The sequence below is a fragment of the Plectrocnemia conspersa genome, unplaced genomic scaffold (assembly GCF_051122295.1).
Source record: "Plectrocnemia conspersa isolate PC_06_02 unplaced genomic scaffold, ASM5112229v1 ptg000004l, whole genome shotgun sequence".
Classification (NCBI taxonomy): Eukaryota; Metazoa; Arthropoda; class Insecta; order Trichoptera; family Polycentropodidae; genus Plectrocnemia; species Plectrocnemia conspersa.
The window spans coordinates 17,126,486-17,149,193 of record NW_028277168.1 but is presented as its reverse complement, the minus strand read 5'-3'; the positions used below and the strand labels follow the sequence as shown (position 1 = coordinate 17,149,193).

Sequence of the window (22,708 nt, the reverse complement as noted above, 5' to 3'; positions counted from 1 at the left end):
ATATCTTCAAGAAACCTCCAAAACCCACCAATTTACTTTCAAAGCCCACTTATTAAAACTGAAAATCTAAAGTAGCCCGCGGATGTGAAAAAGATGCCGACCCATCCTCAAACATTATTAAAAGTTAGGGTTTCTAGAATAATATTATAAACTTGAATGTTCCCGAAGACTATGGGTGGTTGAAAGCTACTTGTTTAAATAATTAATAAAATGTTCGCGTAAAATACATTAATCTGGTCAAAAAAATAAAAACATATTTATAAATTTTTGTACTTAACAATCTTTTATACTTATTCAAAATTAACACAAAAAATATCTTAGTTTTGTGACAAATATAGTTGAATTAAATTACTATTTTTAATAAATATATTATGAAAAAAAACACATACATTGAACTTCAAAAATCACTGTTTTTGTTAATGTGAAGAAAAAACTGGGAGGCTGAACGATACGATGCGGTCACGCAATTTTCCGTCGATTGTTATTGCGAAAATTGTACACACAACATTGCTAAATGTATTATCGACACATTAGCGTTTATCAGCATCGGTATGCGAACCGCCGAACTGAAAATATTAACGATCACGTGAAAACGCAAGCGATCAAAAAAAAAAAACGTAACATTCGTGCGCTCCGGCCGATGCATAGCGCACGAGAGCATTAATCAACACTTGAAAAAATAGAATCTAATCCTCCTACATAAAACATTGTCCACCATATCTGACAAACTAAAATACATGCATATGTCTCACACATACACAAGCCATATAAATTCCTCTAAATAACCGAGCGACTCCAAAATCTGATGAGTCGACCGTTGATAACGCGCGAGCCGAAACAATGCCACCTGATAAGGCAATGATATTAAAATAATCCAGTTGGAAAAACTATTCAAGTCATTTTGAAAATATTTTTAAAACGATTCGTTTTCGATTAGCACGATAAGATCGCTCAAGGATCGTAAACGAAAACACATTAAAAGAAAAAAAATCATATACACATACGCCCAAAACGCAAAGCGATTCAATATGCAAACACCTGTTGGAATCCGATCAAATATATTCCTTGACCCACGCAGCGAGAATTGCAAAGGCTACGCCCACAGCGCACACGAACAGAAGCAACACTAAAAAAACTGCAATACCAAAGAATGACAACAGCGCGTAAATCAAACAACGTGTTCTACAATAATTTCAGAAGAGGAGATAAAAGTGTGATAGATAAACACGAGCAATATACGCAGATAAAATAGTTGAGTGTTATCATTCGCTCAGGTAATTGGAATGGAATTTTTGATACATAAATTAGTGACGAAAATCAGTAAACGGGAAATGTGTCGACATCAATTATTGTTTGTACGCATTAGTATTGTTCAGCATATAAATTTAAACCAAGCACTTGCGCGTCGTTCATGTTTTAGTAGTTGCCGGTGACTCGCTACTCGCAACGAACATGTGCGCAACTACGGAACTAGAAATTTAGAGCCAAAGCAAAACATAATATATAATGTTTCAAGAACACAATACAACGAATGACATTCGCTCCATACCGATTTTCGACCCTGGTCTTTCTGAATTCGCCTGATTGGCTATTCCACCTGCGTAACTGAGTTAAGTTTTATTGTTTTTCCACTTCATTGATCACCGACATATTCTTAGTAACGATTAAAACAATATTTTATGATGTTTTGAGACGCATCAAACTAGAACGCGTAATGAAGGAATTATTAATTATTAAGGTTAATATCATTATTTATCGTGTGAGTTAAAATATAATAAAATTAAGCTGATTCCATACCGAGGTAATATATACACTTAATGATCTTTTTAACTAACAATACCCTTAGCAGTATTTTTTGTTATTTTAATATACATTGGCATGAAACCTATTATTTAGTTTATATGCAAATACAGTACTAACGCTATTCGTTGCTACATTAATCAATTTCGTGTGAGATTCTTCAGACCGATACTGGCGACGTACAAATTAGAACACACCTATAAAAAATACATAACACAATGGCTTAGCGTCAATTAAAATGGCATTAGGGCCAGCATCCTGGAGTGGATATGTGTGGTTAGGATCGTAAGTACCCCAACTATATTTCAAGGTCTGATAATTGTATAATCACTAAAAAAAAGCACAATTTACAGATACAGTTAATTTAATTAATGCATCAAAGTTTACGTGGTTTTTATATATAATTATAGCGTGCCATAAATCGCCCTACGTTAAAAGCCAAACAGGAAGCACTATGGCTTTTAATGAAAATGTATATTAATATATTTAAATTACTGTATTCAAAACAATGGATGTTCAGAGTAATTTGTAGCGTTTGTAGAGGGGTTCAAAAATCAATGAATTCAACGCAGTGATTCACGTTAACTGCTAAAAAAACTAACATAATCGTAAATCATAACCAAGGGTACGTAAGGTTGAAAAATATATTTAATCGTATAACAAACATTCTTACTATGATATGTCTTGTAATGCTAAAGAATCTAACAATACTCATGTCTAGGCAAAATCTTTCTATTGGTTAGAAGTAGCGCTCTGCAACGAATCCTTTTTTGAAGAAAAAATCCTTGCATTAATGCACAAACAATTTGGTTTATGGAACAAAGTATTTATTTAAATGCACATATTTAAAAATAATTCCTTGTTAAATAGCACCCTTGTCATAATTATGAAGCTCTAAATCGGGACAACTTAAAATAAAAACAGGTCACTTCAGACATTTTCGTTAAAAATGTTTGGCGTGAGCTAAAAAAAAAGGTCGTCTTGAAAATTTTTGTACAAAAATGACTGAGTGACCTTTTGCGTACTCTTTCTCTGAAATTCTGAGACAATTTAACACTCAACCGTTATCCTGGACGGCGATTTTGATTCCGAGATAATCCCGGTCAATCCGAAACTGTTGGCAACCCTAGTTAGGAGAGACGTAGAAGCGACACCCTTAAAAGTTTAAAGGAACTCACCGTAGGATAATAATTACTTTCCAAAGTTCATGAAATTTTGTTTAGATAGCAACTATCGATTCGTTAATACTCTTTCTTGGTGTACAAAGCCAGTAAAATAGTATACGATTTTTTACTTGTTGAGTGTTATACACTGCCATTTTCGCTGTATGTTTACAAAGCTTCAGTTGTAGAAACATTGTGCTTGTAGTGTTTAAAATGACAATGTGAATTCATAATCATACCAAGTATGACGTTTGTTGTGATCTGTTTCTTGTATACGAAATCAGAAATTTATCGCCAACCTGGTTTTGGAAATGACGTTCATGACGAAGTCACTGATGGATTCATTAAAATAATGAAGAAAAAACTGTTATTTATTATTTAGTTTGGTGCAACATGACACGCGTTAACCCAATGCAGTATTCATGTTTCTGATGTTTTTCATTTTTTTTGATTTTCTCGAGAATTCTTGAGAATTTTTGATAAATAAAAAAAATATATATGTACTATACATATATTATGTAATTATAAAAATACGGCATATTATTGACGAACAGAGAACTGGATGATCGTCAAAAAGAACAAATTTCAATAGGATAATGAATTGCTATAAGGAGCAAATACGGATAGATCTATTTCAATTGATTACAGAGCATTAAGATACAAGGTAATTTGGGGCTCCAGTATTTATACCCGAATCGTAGAGAAAATTGTCAACAACAGCTGTTGTAACTTTACATTTTCCATATTTCAAACTCTTTAGATTCTTGAAAAAGCGAGATTTAAGTTCACCGACAAGCAAATTTTATGGCGTATCTTTGCGGAAAGACCCCATACATTTTTGCAATCTGCCGATTCCTAGGTATTATTATAGTTTTTATATAACTAAACCAAAGATAATACAGAGGTAAAAAAAAAATTGCCATTAAAATATTTCTGACCTCAAAATCAAAATTCCTTCAAGAAAGCATACATATTTTCAAACTTCTGGCACGGACCCACTCTTTCTTATGCAACGGTATAAAAATATCGATTGTAAAACATTTTAAAATATTCGTACAAATTAGTTTCTTAACAAAAAAAGGCTTTATGAAAATTTCTCTAGAAATGAAAATTCTTGATTTCGAATTTTTCTCGAGAAACAATTCTAGGGAAAAAGCACTAGTTACAACGGGGTAAACACAAGCAACAACTGCTAAGTAGCGAGACACCAGAATGAAATCAGTGACATAATTTTATTAATTATAAACTATTGTTACACCTTACAATCATTAATAGATTTGAATTATTTCCAACGATATTCATCGGTGAGATTAGGAAAATTTAAGAAAACCTAATCTGTGATGATCTATCGGAATTATAGAAAATAAAAATCCTCTGAAAACACAAGCCTTTTAGATATTAATCACGACGTTGTAATTAATACCAAATAAATGGTAATATCTTATGACTATATTGAAAAAGCCATTTCCAATATAAAAAACGCTTTAGAAATATATTCCAGGCTTTGCAGATACTGTCTCTCATAGATTCTTGGCATTAGTAAGAACTAGAACAAACGAGATATCCGAATTTTAAATATTTTATTCCGAGTGTTACAGAACTAGTTCAATTCGTTCTAATCGAGTCCTGCTCGGCGCAGCATAGCGACGTCCCTAAACGTCCTTCGAGATTCCCTAGGGGCGCTAAGAAATCGCATTCGCCGCCATACCACAAAGCGCAAAAGCATGAATAATTCAACGCGGGCGGAGCGATCCCTTGAGGAATTCACTCTAAACTCTCGAGTACTGTTCAGGTACGTTTTGACTGCACCTAGGCCCGACGACGACGCATCGACACGTGCGTATTTGAATACAATATCTCATTCGGAATAGCGGTTTACGTAAGCGATGGCAGAGAAAGGTGGAAACCGAAGCGAGGAAAATCGACCGAACGACACAAGACGCGAGAGAATAGTTTCAAAATAATTCCGCACACACAAGAGGTAATTGACAATAAGCTAGAAAAAGACTATAAGATCTGTCATATACATGTATTACAAATACCAACACGCAAAAGTATTTCAACGTCTTATCAACAGCTTACAATAATGTCAATAATAAAAAAATGAAAAACACAGATTAAGATTTTAATATTCACCATTGTGTCATAAACTGTAATAACGCCATTATACCGTTGACGACATGAAATTAAGTTAAATTAGAACTAGTTATATTTTTTATTTATTAAGACATACTGTAGAATCGCATATAGTCGGAAATGATAATATAATTTTACTTAGTTAGGAGTAGAGCAAGCTCCATGGCATATTTTTGAGAGTAAGGTAAGGTTAATTAGGCTCTATGCTTCGGGGAAAAGGGCAAACAACTTAAACTCGATTTAGATGAGGTTAGCTAACGAGATTCAACTCGACTTTAATGATAAGGCGCGATCGTCATCGACGTGTAAACATGGTCTTTCAACACCGACCTAACCTGTTCACGTCTAGATGGAGATGAACGACGAGCGTGCAGCTAATTCAATCTGTGCTAGTTTATTACTTGGCAACGAGTGTACAAAATGCCCATACAACAGCATGCGCTATCAAAATTATTCGGATACTGTGCACTATCACCATTCTTAAAACAAGAATTTATCGAAACTTGTTTTATAACATGTGTAGTACCGAGGAGTATAAATACTAGATTGCGACAAGAATGCGATATTTTACCAAAGATGTCGTAGCATCGCATAATTGTCGAACAGGTTTTTGAAATAGCCTTTTGACAGTGTAAGAATTAATTTTAGTTTAAAAAGCATTTTAGCGAACCATATAAAGCCTAGATGTTAGTTAGCACAATAATCAGAAGTCTATCAATTCAAGGCTTAAAAAGAAAAACTATCTAATGTGGTCCCATATGTAGGGCATCCAAATACCCGGCCAAATTCATTACTCGGTTCTCGGATATTTTTCCTTAAATTAACCGGGTATCCAGCTCGGTATAATTTATATTATAAACTAAAATATTTGATTTTCGTATATGTATTGCTTTAATAGTATTTAATTATGTTTGAATAGAAAATTAAAACAGATCTATAATTGTTAATATTTTATTTAATCGAAATATTAATGTACATACACAGGAACGTCATTCAGCTTTTTTCTATGAAGATGGGGCAAAAGTTGACCAGTCAGTGGTCGTTTTTTTATTATTTCCATATCATCAAGATTCATAGCATTTCATTAAATGATAACGTCGCAGTGGAGTCACTCGGTTATCTAGTGTTTATATCAAGTATTTTTTAGCAATATTACGACTTACAATAAGTGAGAATCGAATGATGCATATCTAAACCAAATTTTGACCAGTAGGAGCGCAAAAAACAATTATCTCTTCTCAGAAGTCAAAAATCTACGTCAAAAACAATAAAACGGTTCCACTATTTTATTGCTTTTGACGTGAATTTTTGAGCCTGTCAGTAGTCGATTTTTTATTATTTTGATTTCAATAAGATTCATAGTATTTCATTAATATATGTATAAAGTGTACATATACATATGATTTAATCATTAAAACGAGACTATATATTCTATGAAATTTAAAAATGGCTGTTGACACTGAAAATTTTATAAATACGATATTATGATTTAAATTAAATTAAATCTTTTTAAATATTTTTTCTTGAAATAATAGATTTAAGTTGCATTGGTGTATAATTATTTAAACGAAACTTACGGAATTGTTTACAATAATTTTATTTGAATGTTGAAAATTATGAATTTTATTTACAAAATATAGATAAATTTATAATTGCATTTGGGAAATAAAAAGTGAAAAATAAAAAATAAAAGTAAGAAGAGGAGGAAGGGTTTTTAAGCTTCCAACAGTCAGTTTAAAATTTTGATTAAAATTAATAAACACGGCGGATAAATTTATTGTTTGTTACAAAACTTTTATGGTTAATAAATTTATCAGTTTTAAAATTATTCTGAGAATAACAGATAAACAATATGATATTATACTACACCGCAGATAAAACTAATGTAATTTCTATAAAGTTGTATCTAAAAAAGTTTTAATTTTGGTCATAGTACATAAATTTTAGAGTCCAAAGTCAAAATTATTTTGTCATAAAACCCAATATAAATGGCAAAGAAATATTTCAAAACTACTCTTGTTTTGCTTTTTGTCCGTGAGATTCAGACAATTTTAAAATATGAATTTGCTTATCGTAAAAACACGTGAAACGACTCACCCGTCCCAATATATTGTTGACAGCAAAAATGTGTTTCTACTATGAGTCAATAAATTAACAGTGCCGACCATTGTCAACTCTCACGGATTATAAACTAAAAACATCATAAAATCTTCTATTTATGGACCACTTGATTGTATATGCAGAATTTGCTCTCTTCATATTTGCAAAAGGAAAGAATAAATATTTTTCGTTACTTCTTCTAACGACAATAAATATTAATTACATAATCAAATCATTAATTCTGTGTATTTGGTATGAAAATTGCATTGGAATAGTCTTAAAAAATTCTGTTCACATCAACCGATATATAACGAGCGAGACTAAAAATCATAAATCACCGAAGGTAAATATTAACAATATATTTAAATGTCGTTTTTTGTGTACAACCGTCCTCCGAGTATGCAATGTGAATTTTTTGCAAATACTAGCATTTTTATTTTTTGTGAAACGGCAAATGTTTGAGGATGTTGAAACGAAATGTGTCATAAAATTTACATTGTGAAACAATACTTTCGGACCGATAAATGGGGATTTCCTGACCCGTTTCAATACACCGATCTCACTATCCACTTAATCTCTAAATGAATTTTGCATCTTGAAAATGATGTGAGATATATATTTCATATGGAGAAATCAAAAGACTGGGTTACCTGTTAAAAAGAACAAGGTATTCGTTTTTTAAAAACGTGCGGGTTTTACCAGGGTCGGAAGCCTAAGTACCAAGTCTTAAACTCTTCTGGCACTGAGAGTTCTTCTATAATTGATTAGTATATTCCACAATATAATACATACACAAGCTATTCTAAATAGTATGTGCAAATACTTGTCCGTAGAGCAATTTAGACATGCTACATCTATCTTACAGTTTAGTCCTGAATCTCATGAGTCAGGACTAAATTTACGAGTCATATAATAAAATATGTTTATATCTGTACATATATCACATCCGTATTCCACTAAGGCCAAATAATTCTAAACCTACTGGTATGTATGCGATTATAGAACTTTAGAGCTTCAAAGAAATTTTATAATAATAATATAAAGATAAATAAGCGTTCTCAGCAATCAAGAAAATGCTTATAAACACGACTGAGAGATAACCGTAAACACGATCTAACAGCTAACGATCGATGCCTGGAATCGGACTACGGATCCCCACCACCATCAAAACTACCGTATCAAATTGTAAAACTTATCGTATATACCAGAACGTCCTTCGTTTTCGCGACACCCAGATACTTTGCTATAGTTCGACAGACGAAGAAGGGTGCAACGACACGAGAGCAACGCTATGTCGACCTTCGGACGCGAGATGAAGGCCACCGGGGGGGATGAGGACAGACACTCCCCGGCGGGCCGGGGGCGAAGTCCTCATTACATCCGATGCCACAGACCTTAGGTCGCACTACACTACACAACACAGACACACACTCCGATTCGGTGAAAATGCCCGTCACAGCAGCAGCAGAGTCGGATGCTGCATGTCTAGAGCGCGGCGGGCGACTAGCGCCGCTCCAAGGACAGAACCGAGCTGGTTTCTCGCCGGATAACGGTCCGAGTCTCCGAACCGAGGTGGGAAAGAGATACTACTCAGTCGGGTCAATTCGCGACTCGCGCGGCACACACGCGGCGGGATAGACGGATTATATTATTATTTAATCGCCGATTGACTAATAGAGATGATGACACCAAGGTCGAAGCAACGAGGTGGAAGCGCCTTGCGGAGAAAAAATTGCAGAGCGCCGGTCGTTAAACCGACGCAGTAATGGTTGACCCGTTACGCGGGTTTCGATAATTCGGGTTGACTGCGCCCGATAAATCTGGATGTTCGACATGAATGAAAACCTCTTGACTGGTACAAGTCGTCTAGAACGCGTCAAGTCTGATTCTATTCAGCGGACAGAATTGTTAATAATTGATCCGGGGGAGAATAAGGCTTCGATGGTGATTAATTTCCAACAATTCCCACGAACCGCTGAAAACATTATTTCAATCTCTAATCAGATTGACATTTTCGACCAAAATCAAAAAGACATTATACTAATTCCACTTCAAAGTTCTTAAATTAGTGAGAAATTAAAAACTATCTAACAATGCTAAAATAAACCAATAGAAAATCCTAAGAACGTTTTATACTGATATATATTCGATGAAGATTAAATAATATATATAATTTCATTCTATACGATAATCTACTAAACATTTAGGCAAATAATAAACGAAAAAAGTGTTTACGTACGCGTAATCATATCTTGATTTGCGAGAGGATATTGATACGTGTTATTATATATATTACATATGAAAAACATAATTTATTAATAATACAAAAATCAATAAATTTGAAAAGTATTAATCAAAACAGCCGATCCTTTCGGTGTAATTTTCTGTGACTTTTTCGTACATTCGGCGATATCTAGAATGTTGGTTTTTATGTGATAAAATATTACGGGTTTGGTGGCGTAGAAACGACTTTTAGCCTAACATTACAAAACATCCAACGGCTTTTAATCGCATGATCTTGGCAGCTAGTTGACGCGTCACAAAAACGTGAAATGATGCGACATGGGAACTTTTCACGCAAAACGTCCAACTTTGCACCCGACGTGTGGCACGTTGTGCCATCTTGTTGGAACCACGTGTCTTCCACATCAATATATATATCAACGGTTATCATGCGCATATAGCGCTCACAATTGACTTCGTTTTTCAAACAGTAAGGCCCAATGACGCCACCTGACCACAATACTCGCCCCATATGCGACAATTTTGATTATTAATATACACAGAGAGGTGAAAATATCCCTCATCAGAGAAGATGATTTTCTTTAAAAAAATCAGCATCAACTTACTGCCGTTCTAACACCCAATCTGGGTTAATTCTTCGCCGTTTATGGTTTTTGGGATTTAATTCTTATGTTATCAGAATTTTTTACGGGTGTAAGTGCAAGTCCAGATGCAAAATGCGCCAAAGGGAGCCATAAGAAAAGTCCAAAAGCTGCGAACACTGACGAATCGACAATTCCGCGTTTTCAGCCAGACTTTCACTTACAACAGCAATATTTTCGGCTAAATGGGCGCCACGATGATGCATAGTACCTATCCTATTTCCAACGCTTCCAGTCTCTTTAATTTTATTCAAAACGTTGCGAACGGTTCACTCAGTAGGACGATGAAATTGACCATAATCTTCTCGTAAATTTCGATACACAGTCTGTACAGAATTATTATATCTGTAGAACAATTGGACAATTTTAAAGCTTCATTTCGTAAATGTGTTATTGCAAACTAATATTTGACACTTGAAACACGCGTGATTAATGATAGCTGTCAGATTTACAGAGCTGCTAACATAGAAAACTCGAATTGGATCAATATTTCTTAATAAAATTCGTTTTTGTTTAAATTCAAAACACTACTTTTTTTACATGTACATCAAGTGAACATCACCGGAACTCGCACAATTATTTTGAACCGTAAGGGAAGGTTGAATAAAACTAAATTAAAAATAAATTATATATCATTTGTCTGAATTGACCGCCAGATTAGTGTTTACGTGTTCAAATAAAAATACAAATTATTTATGGCGCAGTCTCAAAAACATAATATATAATATAATAAACATAATATAATAAACCAACCAAAGTCAACTGAAGAACAATATCGTTACAGAAACAGAAATAAGAAGATTATACGCGATGAACGATTAACATTTTTCGATAAAATCAATACTTTTTGTGGGGATTGCAAAAATGGCCCTATAGAAAGACAGAAAAATAAAGGTTTGGCAAAAAAAATCTCGGTTTAATAGACTTGGCTGGCTTTTTAACGGATTCTTAAGATTCATCAACTCGCTTCAACTGACCACGAAGATCACCATTCCTATAAATACGATGTTATACAAACTGTAAGGCCTTTAGAACTTTTTATCGTATATCAGTATAAATTATCGAGCAAACCTCGAAAAACAAGCGCCAAAAACCGCTGTGGGTCGAGTTGCATTTGTCATAATTGTAACGATAGTCGCAGCTTTCTTAAAACATTTACACCTAACTGCAGTTTTTTTAACTTCGTAAAAGTATTTAGTCAAAGTGACCTAAATATGGAAGAGCTAATGATAACTTTTTGTAAAACCATAAAAAAATCAAATTTGTAGACAAAAAATAATATATAATACAGTAGACCCCCAATAACACGGTAAATTGGGAACGTGTTGTTTGGGTGCGTGTAGTTTGGGGACTAGAAAATACCCATATATTTTTTTGCAATACGTACGTATGAATCAGGTGCGTGTGGTGATATATCCTCCCTTTGGCTTTCTGACAAATAACAATAACGGATACCCAAATAGCACGTTCCCAATTTACCGTGTTATTTGGGGTCTACTGTAATTAATATAATAACCAATGTAATGAGTATCTTGGCATGTTTTATATTAATATTGGCAATTAACCTTATGCTTGCAAATATATTGAATTTTTTGAACACATATATGAATCAACAAGATATATTTAAACAAAGTTTATATGATATCACTAGGTGATGATCACCTTAGATTGCCATTTACAAATGTATAATACATTAAAATTACTTCTTGTTACAAGTACTATTGAAATTTAATAGTTTATATTAGGTTCATTGGATAATTCGCAAACCTTGGCCGATTTAGCGAAACTATATCAGCGTTTATTATTCATTATTATTAAATGCAGGTAAAATTTTAGGATAGAAGCGTATGAAATATACTCAACAATATTATCTATAATTTCACAGCACATAGTCATAAACGAAGTTATTAATAAAATATGTATAAATTTAGAAACACATAAATTTTATAAAAAAATTGCAGCGTTGAATTCGGAACAAATGTAGTAAGTATAATATTTCTTCGCGTTTATAAAGCGATATTTTTCATTTATATTTTATCTAAACCAGCGATGCTTAAACCTTCTGGCTCTCGGCCATCTTTTTATCAAAGCGGCACCGTATAAAGTTGGATTTGTAAAAAAACTAATATGAATCGAGAAAAACGAGGCGAAAGATAATACAATTTAAACTAAAATTTTAATATACATAATACAAATTCGTGTATGCGATTATATCTCCATACACCTAAACTTTTTGCACGAATTTGCACGATAGACGTGTTTGCCATAAGAAAATTAAATATAATTGATTAGCATCATATAAACCAGTAACTTGTTTGATTGATAGAATGAAAGACAAACATATAAAAAATATAGCAACCTCAAGCTAATTGAACATTTGAACGTCCATTCTTTACATCGCGCAAACATACTAATAGCCAGTCAAAATTTCAAGCGCGTTCATTTTTCAGGTTTCTTTAAAAATGTAATCTCATCATATTTGAAATATAATGTTGTATTGTAGGAAATGCTTTAGCTGGCGTTTATCAATAAATATAATAAAGCCAAATTTATGGTGGTAACTAAAGAAGCAAGACAAGATCTAAAGACAAAACGGATTGACTAGTAATTATTATCTTAATTACCAACCAAATGAATGAAACGTGCAGCGGCCGCGCACATTACACGCACTCAGTAAGTAGAATAAGTTGAATACAATAACTTAATAATAAATATGTATGAAATCCTACAAATCTTCCTATGGCACAAATTTCTCTAACCCAAACCCATCAAAGATATAGGCAATACAATAGAAGCTACTGTTAAAAGAGCCAAAACTGATCAATTTGATCGGACTTTTGTGTTACTGAGGAAAGCAACACGACAGACACGAGCCATGTTATACCCTTAGCCTTTTTATAGATTTTTCTGGCACCGTTATTTTATTCGAAAAAAACAGCTAAAAGTGCTGAAAACGAACACAATAAGATAAAATTATGTGTTCATGACACAGAACTTTCTGTTTTCGATAGTAGTGGTTGACATTTTTTTGATAACGCATCGTTCTAACTTATTTTATATAAAATAAATACTGCATTCACAAAAATGTGTTATTCATGGAATACTTTGTGCGTATATTCCGAAAGTATAAATAAAGATCTACCAGATTAAAAAATCTCTCCTGGTTTTTGATCATCCAAATAAGGTTTGCTTATAAAAGAGAACAGCACAGAAAACCCATTGACAAAATCTGCGGACGGTCACCAACAATCGAGTAAGAAGACTGAAAGAAAGCGTGGGAACGCGTGTGTAAAAAATAAAAATAAAATACTAGAAAAGCGTGATATGTAGACAGGCAGCATACAACAGAAGGGCATGCATTGGTCATTGTGGATAATGCTCATTATGTGCATCACATTGTCACTGCTCGCATGTACACATGTAGTAGTAGTAATAGAGACTAGGAGCGTTGCACAACAATACCATACGGCATGTATGATTAAATTTCTAATTGACTAAAATACTACAACAATGATAAGCAGATCTGAAAACGAGATGAGCCCGAGATCGTTGCATAATGGCAGCGAATGGACGAATCGGCATTGAGGATAACTTATCAATGGCGATATGCAATTCTGTTATTGAATCTAAAAATAAATTCATATTGAAACCTGAAGAAATTTATGAGCACTTCGAGCGCGCTGTGCAATGGGCATAACGTACCTACTGCAATACACATTCTCCATTTATATATCATCCATATAAATGACAATCTAGAATCGACTTAGAAAGCTTCAGTGTATGAATGGCCATTTGCCAGACGTGCACTATGTGTGACGATTCCACTAAAACTTCGCTTCGAAACGGTATTGGATGTTCGTCCATGAGGAAAATACTGCACTGATTAAATCAGTACGTTCGGTCACTTATATATTATATTATTAGCGACTGTGATGCACAATGTTTCGTATTATTTTATGGATCTTTTCTGTCAATAGCATGTTCAAGACGCTCATTAACAAGTTCATAAAATGAAACCTCACCCACGCGCAGAAAGTATTGGGGCAATGTCGAAAAGACTTGACACCCACAAATTGTGATTAAAAAAACATCAGTGAATGCGACTATTCATCTTTGTATAAATCTGGTCAAATAACGATAAATTAAGAAGAGAAATTGAGAGCCTTAACACGCTTGCAATGTTGCATGTAAAAACATAATTCTAGTATACTAAGGCAGGTGAAGTGGCGAGAGAAGGCAGCTCCAAACCTCAGCACTATATTCTATCCATCATTGTAAGCGAAACAGGACAAACAAATTTTTGATAAAGAAAAGACAAATTCTGATACAAGATGAAATATTATTTTGTTTCACACAGATTCATTAAAATTAATAATGCATAATAATTAAGAGAAAATACGATATTTTGCAAATATTTATGTTATTGAAAATATGTACTTTTTCAAAACACACATTCAAGATTTTTCAAAGAAAACAATAAGATTCATGTAACTGCGCAGTTTTTAGAAGTTTCAATAATAAATTACCATATAATTTTTAAAAACACATTTTCAAATATTTTCATAAATACTTTATTTTTATACAAACTGGTTTTCGAATCTCAAATTGTCAATGAAAATACGGACGTATGGTAGGTCTATGTAATCTATGACTCAGCCCAAACAAATCAAATTGGTAAAATATATGCGACTGTAACAATATTTTAACCCATTTACACTGTCCGATTACAAAATGATTGATGTTTTTATCACCACGAATGATTGCTGAAAGACGAACAGATATGATTGTAGTAATGTGTTTATAAGTTAGTTATTTAAATAATGTCACAGCAATTGTAAAAACAAATTAAGACAACCCTGAATTTTTATTATTTTTGTTAATTATTTTTATTTAGTACATTAAAGGAGCATGAAAAATATTTTTATTTGAAATAATGTGGCGTACAAAAGGTTTCGGTGAAAATAAATGGAAAATGACTTCAAAAACAAGTAATAAATTATGGTACATTGCAATGTGCACTGGGTCCGAGAGGTTAATATGAAATCATTTATGTTTTTGGTACAATAAAGAGTACTAGGCCTATCTGAATTGAATGCAGATATAAATATACATATTTATTAGTATTCCAAATAAATCATTATTTTATTATTTATATATGTTGATGTTATATATGAGTCAAAAATTAAAAGCGCTATTTTCAATCACACATGATTTAACAAATATAAAAATAATACTAGGGGGGTATTTTACTCGTTTCCGATAAGATCTACTTGACGCGACAGAATTACGAGGTCATCGAAAGCAAAAGAAGTGAATTTCATGATTAAAAAATAACTATAAACCCATCCGTAGTCACTGATAAACTCATTTTGATATGCGTTTAATATTCCATGAACTTGATGTACAGTGTAAAGAAGTGTTCAGGACTGTTATCAAATGATTAGGTTAAACTACGGAGGTGTTGCGCACGTTGGGTGCTAAGTAGGATAGCGGGCGCGAGACTTAAACGCAAGAACTTGTTCACAGGCTCACTAAATGTACTGTGGTCTATGATAAATCGTAAAATACAATTCTCTAGAAATATTTTATGAAGTTATCTTTACTTTTAGAATAGCTGTTGTTGCATTAATCCTTAAGAGTTGCTGAATATTATTTTAAGACGCCATTTGCTCCTATCGCACTAAAAAACACAAATGACTGGTATGTTATCGACGAAGCATAATAAGTCAACGTCTCATTTATCAAGGGATGTTCTAAAGATATTATGTGTCAATCCTGTACATACACTTTTTAAAGATATTTTATACAATCTGTATCTAGTAATACACAAAGACACCAAAGGCGAGAACAAGTTAATTGATATAAAGAAAAATTCGATATATTTAAATATATATGCAAATTGACCAGCATTTTTACAATAAAAAAAAAGTTTCTTGTTATTTTATGTATAATATTTTAATCTAAAATATCATATTAAAATCCAATAAGTTTAATGGTAAGTGAAGACATCTAAATATTTTCTTAAATGAAAAAAATCCATATTACAATATCTAGAAATATTTTTATGAAGGGTTTTTTTCCGGTAAAATATGTTTTAATGTAAATAAATACATGCCTTATCTAAATCTTTCACAGATTCATGAAACAATATTTTTTCTCCCACTGAAGTATTTTTCAACTTGTTAACTACATATATAGTTAGCACACTGAGCGTATTCATTTGAAAGGGCATATGAAACTAAGTCAGGGAATATTTAAATATTGTCAAAAATTTCAAGCACATCTCAATAAAATATGTGTGAATAATGCTTAATCTTGCTTCATCTGAATATAAATAAAAAGGTGATAATAGTTGAAAGAATACACATATATAAGCGTATGCTTCGTTTTCTCAGATTGTCGTATTATGAATAAACTTTAGATATACAGATCAATCAATATTATTAACACATTACGATGACAAAAGTACATTATGTCATCACTAGAATTCCTTTCAGATTGTGTGGGTTTGTTAAAAAACAGATTTTACATCAACAAGTACAATTTTATCTGCCTTCGGCTCGCCGTTCATTACAAATTACGTATTATCAAATAGTTTTAAATCATACAGATAGGGTATTGTTGTACCTAATTTTTACTTTAACATTGATTTTTTTGCATATATGTTGCGTACTGCTAATATTGATGATAAGAAAGTATAAAACACTAGCAACATTATATGATTATATAGCTTATTAAAACCATAAAAGATAAAATTTACATGAGAACAAAACAAATTGTTAAAAAACTTTATATTATGCAATTTATGTTTAGACATACATATGTATATAATATAAAATAACAAATAATAAATATCAACTTAGACATTCATAATTTTTGGGAAAACGTTTGACGACAAACATTGCCTATTACATCAAGAACTTACAGATTTACATAAGAACTTACAGAAAAATTAAGTCAAAATATGTTAAAGTTACTATGTATTATTACTTAAAACACCTTGACTGTATTGTTCGATATATTCAAAAGCAAATGGAAAATGTTGATATAACTGTCCGTTTACTGAAGTTTTAGATTAATTTGTACTGGATTAATAATAAATGTCGAAAGAAAATGTATAATTCTGGAGATTGCAGGGAGATGTAAACGCAGAAAACTTTATACAATAGTGAAGCTAAGCTACAGAAAGCTTAACATATACTTATGAGTTTTAATTATTTGGTGGTGTTTTTTATTGGGTGTTATTTACCAGGGAATTATTTTAAGAGATATGTGCATTTAAATGAATACTTTATTCCATAAAACGAATTGTGCATTAATGTAAGGTGAACATTCGGATTTTTTCTGAAGGATTCCTTGCATAATTCAAATTTCTATATGTAGTAATTTATTCATTTATGTATTTATCATTATTTATTTATATGCGATGTATAAATGTTACAGTGAATGTGTATTTTTCCTTGAAGATATATTTTCACTAGTGACATTTTCACAGTAGATATATATTTCTTCTAGCAAATTCTTATAGGAGAATAAAATCACTGTCATCAGCTAGTAGAATGCGATCAGTTTAGGTGGAAAGTCGCTCGTAAAGTTTCATTTTAAAATTGAACACTAGAGAATGTCAGCAGATACGGGTTCGGTGTTTAATAAGTTAATTTTAAGAGTTTATCAATGTGACTATGATTTTAGTTTTGGCAAAGTCAAGAAATAGAGATATGGTATGTTTAACATTGATGCAGTTGGTGAGTAAGGAAATGAGAGCATCTAAAACTAAATTGATCATCAGGCAATAAGAACTATATTTACAAATATACATATATATATGGGATATAACGTTTGAGAATATAATAATTTCTATAACTTTATTCAAATGTTTTTTTTTAAATTATATTTCAGCTAAGCTTGTTATCTAGGGTTATCTGATATATATTTTAAAATGGCAGCTATTCAAAATACTTGAATAATCCAAAATATTCTATAATCGTTTTTAGATTAATGGCTCATCTCTAAAGCATAAAACAATTTATCAATAACAGCAACATTCATATTTATATTATTTAGTTAAAATCTTTTTTATAGTCAAAGCATGTTATACTTGAAATTCAGAAAACATCGAACTTCTGTAAATAAAAATTAAAATAAATCAATATTATTCATTTGAAAATAAAATGAGCATGAAAATAACATGTAATTATTATTGTTCAGCGAATGACGTCTGTGTGACGTTCTCTATCTGTCAAACCGTACGTCGTTTTTAACGCATTTTAAACATTGCGCAATATTGTTTGGTCCCCATATAAACAAGTAACTTCTGCGACGTTTTCTGTATAGCGCAACGTCGAACGCGCGTACAACGTTATTGCACCGACGAATCGCGCGATACAACTTTTGTCAAATTTGTAACCTAAAAATGAAAACATTTAATAGATCGGCGACGATTTGAACAGCACGCACAAATTAAAATAGAAAGATTTTATTTCGAGTGAAATGTTTCGCGTACGAGGTCGACCCCGCGACGCAAAAGGTCAAATTTATCACTGGCGGGGAGAAAGTCACCAGATCTCTGTCAGGGAGCATATGACGCTTTGTTTATTTGTAATGCGGAGCGCCTCAGATGGGGGCAGGGGAGAGGGGCGCGGGGTGTGTAAATAAGATAAGTCACGTTTCGAGTCCGCAGTGCGTACCTCAGGGCTGGTGGGCGCTGGTGCGGCGACGGGGGCGCTCATGGGCGCGAGACGGAGGCTCGGCGCTAAGCTGGACGGGCGCGGCCGGCCGCCGGCTGCGCCATCTTGCCGCGATGTCACTCGCCGGCCGACACAACAACTGGGTTGCCACACGACGATCCGAACCGTGTTCGCAAAACACTGCACAAATATAATTGCAAGCGAACACTGCACAAATTGCAATATCTTAACACATTGTTTGCGGGTATAATCGCGTGTCATATCCCTCCTGGCGCAAACGAAAATCGTCATAGCTTCTAAAGTATCTAATATAATTTAATTAAATTTTAATTTTAAACTCACCATATACTACGTTTTCAAACTTTAATGCAGCGAACGTCATAGCTTTCACTTTTTATCTAAGAAACTGTCTAGCGTTGCTACGAAAAGAGAGTCCGTTACGCAAGTGTTACCAGAGTGCCTCCAAGTTTTGGCCATAACAAAATCTAAATGAGAATATATATAAATAGTCCCCCATACAAATCATTGGAGGTTTTTTGGATCAAAATGTGTGATATTGAGGAATATACGGAATCGAGTGAAAGAGCTATTATAGATTCCTGCCATTCCAAACAACCTATCGTTGTGAACAAACATTCTCTAAAATGGTTTGTGAGGCCTATTTATATGTATATATATTTCTTTAGATTTTGTTATGGTCAAAACTTGGCGGCATTCTGGTAACACTAGTATAACGGATTTCTCTCGATTAGCAATCTTCGACGAGCTCGCGCGCGTTGCGCGCCTGCGCCCTGTATATTAATAAGCATGTAACTATTTATCGTCAATAAAACAAATTACTGCAGCGGACAAAAATAGAAATCCCATTCAATTAGAGACACCTTTTTGAATTGCATTATATAAAATTATGCCTGGGATTGACGAACTAGTTATTAATGATAAAATAATGTATCTGATGCGTGAAGAAGAAATTGATTGATTCTGTACAAAAGGAAGTTAAGTGTTTGTTTAATATTTTGTTGTAGATTTTTATCAATGTATGACTAAAAATTTAGTATTTCTACTTTCAACTTAATCGTGATTTTATTTGAATTTTTATTTTTTAAATGTCATTAATTGTATTTTTTAATATGTATATTTTCTATGTATGTAAATTTATATCTATTATATGTATGTAATTTGTATCACTATATAAAAAAAATATTTCATTAATTTTTGAAATGTTTTTAATTGCATTTTTTAAATAATAATATTATTTAAAAAATGCAATTAAAAACATTTGATATATATTATTATAATATATCACACGTGAAGAAGTATTTTCGATCTCTTCTAAACTCTCCAAAATTTGCCGATACGCTGCAGTTTTCAAAAGTCAGTCAAAATGAATGGCAGGGTTAAAAGGTAATCGAATGAGTGGATCCAGAAGTTTGTTTATGCTATTTGTACGGCTATAAAATACATGTTAATATGTTATTATGTTAGATTCTTAAAGTCCTCCCGTCGCGTCGCCAAAGAAGTAAGTGCCGCTTCGTATCAGTGTTGCCAGCGAAACTCCAGGATTCCAATTAAATCGCCTTCTTCCTCCCACATTCGTTCAGAATCATTATTTGTGGAGAGAATAAATAATATTTTTAGCATTGTAACACCGACAGTGATATTATATATGTTGCTCTATGAAAAGAGTTGTAGAGATAAAGTGTAGCGCTCATCTCGACACTGTAAGTTCAGAGAAGAAAATTTTAAAATGCTATTATGTTTTATTATGTAGGGGGAGCGGCAATCACATTCATAACTGTTTTTTGTTGTATTTACATTTTAAAGTTAAGCTACGCGTCACACGTTAATATACTAATGTTGTGGCAAAGTACGTGTGTTCTTGGCTATGGTTTTATAAAATGAAATCCATTGTCATAAATTCGGTATATCGTAGAAAGATAAATATTATACATAATAACAATAAAAAATTCGATGTATGCAAATCTTGATAAATACTTCTATAATTTTAATTAATATATAATAAAAATTTATAATCTGGTACGATCGTGTATCTAATAAATATACCTAAGATATTGTAGGTTAAAGGCGGATAATTTTCGTGAAAATTCCGTAAAAAATGGATTTAACTGTATATGCAAAAATATATATTGGGTGAACAAATCAATCAGTTTGCTAATTTTTACATATATTTTGAATCATCATGCAAACAGTGATACAATTATGAACGTCATTGAACACAATTTATTATCATAAACGCTGACCTAGGGGCTCCGTTAACACTGGAAAACGAATAATAGGGTCTAATAAATAAAGATTATTGCGATTTATATTTATATCAGCGGTTACAATAAAATTAATATTTTTAACTTTGGTAAAAGTTATAACGCGACTTTAAATAATTCTTCAATAAAAAAATAAAGAAGTTAAACTAAAATAAATTAAGTACGATATTTATCTTATCAATTAGTATGTTTGCTGTAAATGATACATATTTCCGGTGGTTTAATAAGTAACTAGTTTATTTAAATTTATAACTAAAGCTATCATCAACGCTACATATATTTTTACCTACATATATTTTTCTACCTATTATTTTTGTAATAAATTTATAACATATTGTCGATAAAACAGTATATTCTTATATAATGTTTATTAAGATCCCTTGTCCTTTTGAAAGTGCTCACACACCTCTAAAATATTATATTTTATTATCTTCTAATGGAGAAAAGGAGCGTAACCGAAATAGTTAAACGTAATGTTTATTGTGGTTTAGTACTTCGAAGGTGTGTTTCGGGACCGCAATCCTTTAATCCTGATCAATATATTAATTCTATAATACGAAGCTTAAATATCTAAATCTCGTAGGATTTATTAATATATCTTATTTTAGTATACGTATAATTGATATAAAAAATATTTTGACGGTTGAAATTGAGTTTGAAAATTTCACAATTATAATGTGAAATTACTGGTTAATGTTTAATACAGTTTTTTTAATATTTCTCCCTAGGGAATGCATAGAAATATTTTTGCTGAAATATAGGTTGCCTATTAACTAGAAACATTTTAATATATACGTATTATATTCGGAAAAAATTTGAGAACTCTAAAAGTTTTTCCTTCATCCAACTGGTCATTTGTATTAGTTATACATGAAGTCGAAATTTTCTACATGAAATCTCTTGGAGATGTACGAATTTCGTACAGATCCACAAAAAAGAATAAAAGAAAGGATAAATAAATCGTGCATTAATAACTCTAATACGGTCAATTCGGTACCTTCGGCATCTACAGGGACAGTATTTGAGAGGGTGGGGGGCAGGTGAAGGCAATTCCTCCCCCCTTAATTTTGACCAGTAAAATGCAAGTCATTAAATAAAATACCGTGAATCTTAACGAAAGCAAAATAGTAAAAAAATACCACTTTACCCCCCCCCCTTGAAAAAAGTTGTCCCAGATTCTAAACCGAAAATTCTCGGGTTATCGCTGTGAGAAAATATAATCTAAACCTTAACAAATTTTCTAAAAACTCGACCAACGTGTCCTCGATGAATAGCTGTGACAGCTTTTATTTTTGTGCTCCAGCGTGTTTGCAAATCGCGTTTTGATTTCAGTAGTAAAGCTGTTTTTAATTCTTCATGGCGAATAGTATAACGAGAAAAAACTGGCTAGGCTTTTAATTGTTTCAAAAAAGTGACTACCACTGGACCTTGCCTTAGTGAGTGTATTTCAGCTTAATTTAAACTATTGTTATATCACAGTTTACAAATAATGGCATGTAATTCCTGACAAAAATGAAATATATTGTTTGAATTTGGATTATTACCAACTTCGTTTAGGCGCCCCCTCAATCTTACGCCCGGAGGCATATGCCCCCCCCCTACGCTACGGCTCTGCATGTAATTGCATAATGATTTTTATATATATATATATATAT

At 32.4% G+C, this 22,708-nt stretch overlaps 1 protein-coding gene across 4 annotated transcripts in view; it reads right to left on the bottom strand.

Moving 5' to 3' along the window:
• The window catches only part of GckIII (Germinal centre kinase III), a 79,780-nt gene extending 60,891 nt beyond the window's left edge, over positions 1 to 18,889 (bottom strand). For 3 of the 4 annotated variants that reach the window (XR_015809287.1, XM_088184228.1, XM_088184231.1), the window contains exon 1: positions 18,772 to 18,889. The gene's annotated coding sequence lies outside the window, so the exon portion shown is untranslated. Of the gene's footprint in view, positions 1 to 8,404; positions 8,967 to 18,771 lie in introns of those variants that run through there. The other variant, XM_088184229.1, reaches the window with a different exon arrangement.
• Positions 18,890 to 22,708: the final 3,819 nt, after the last annotated feature.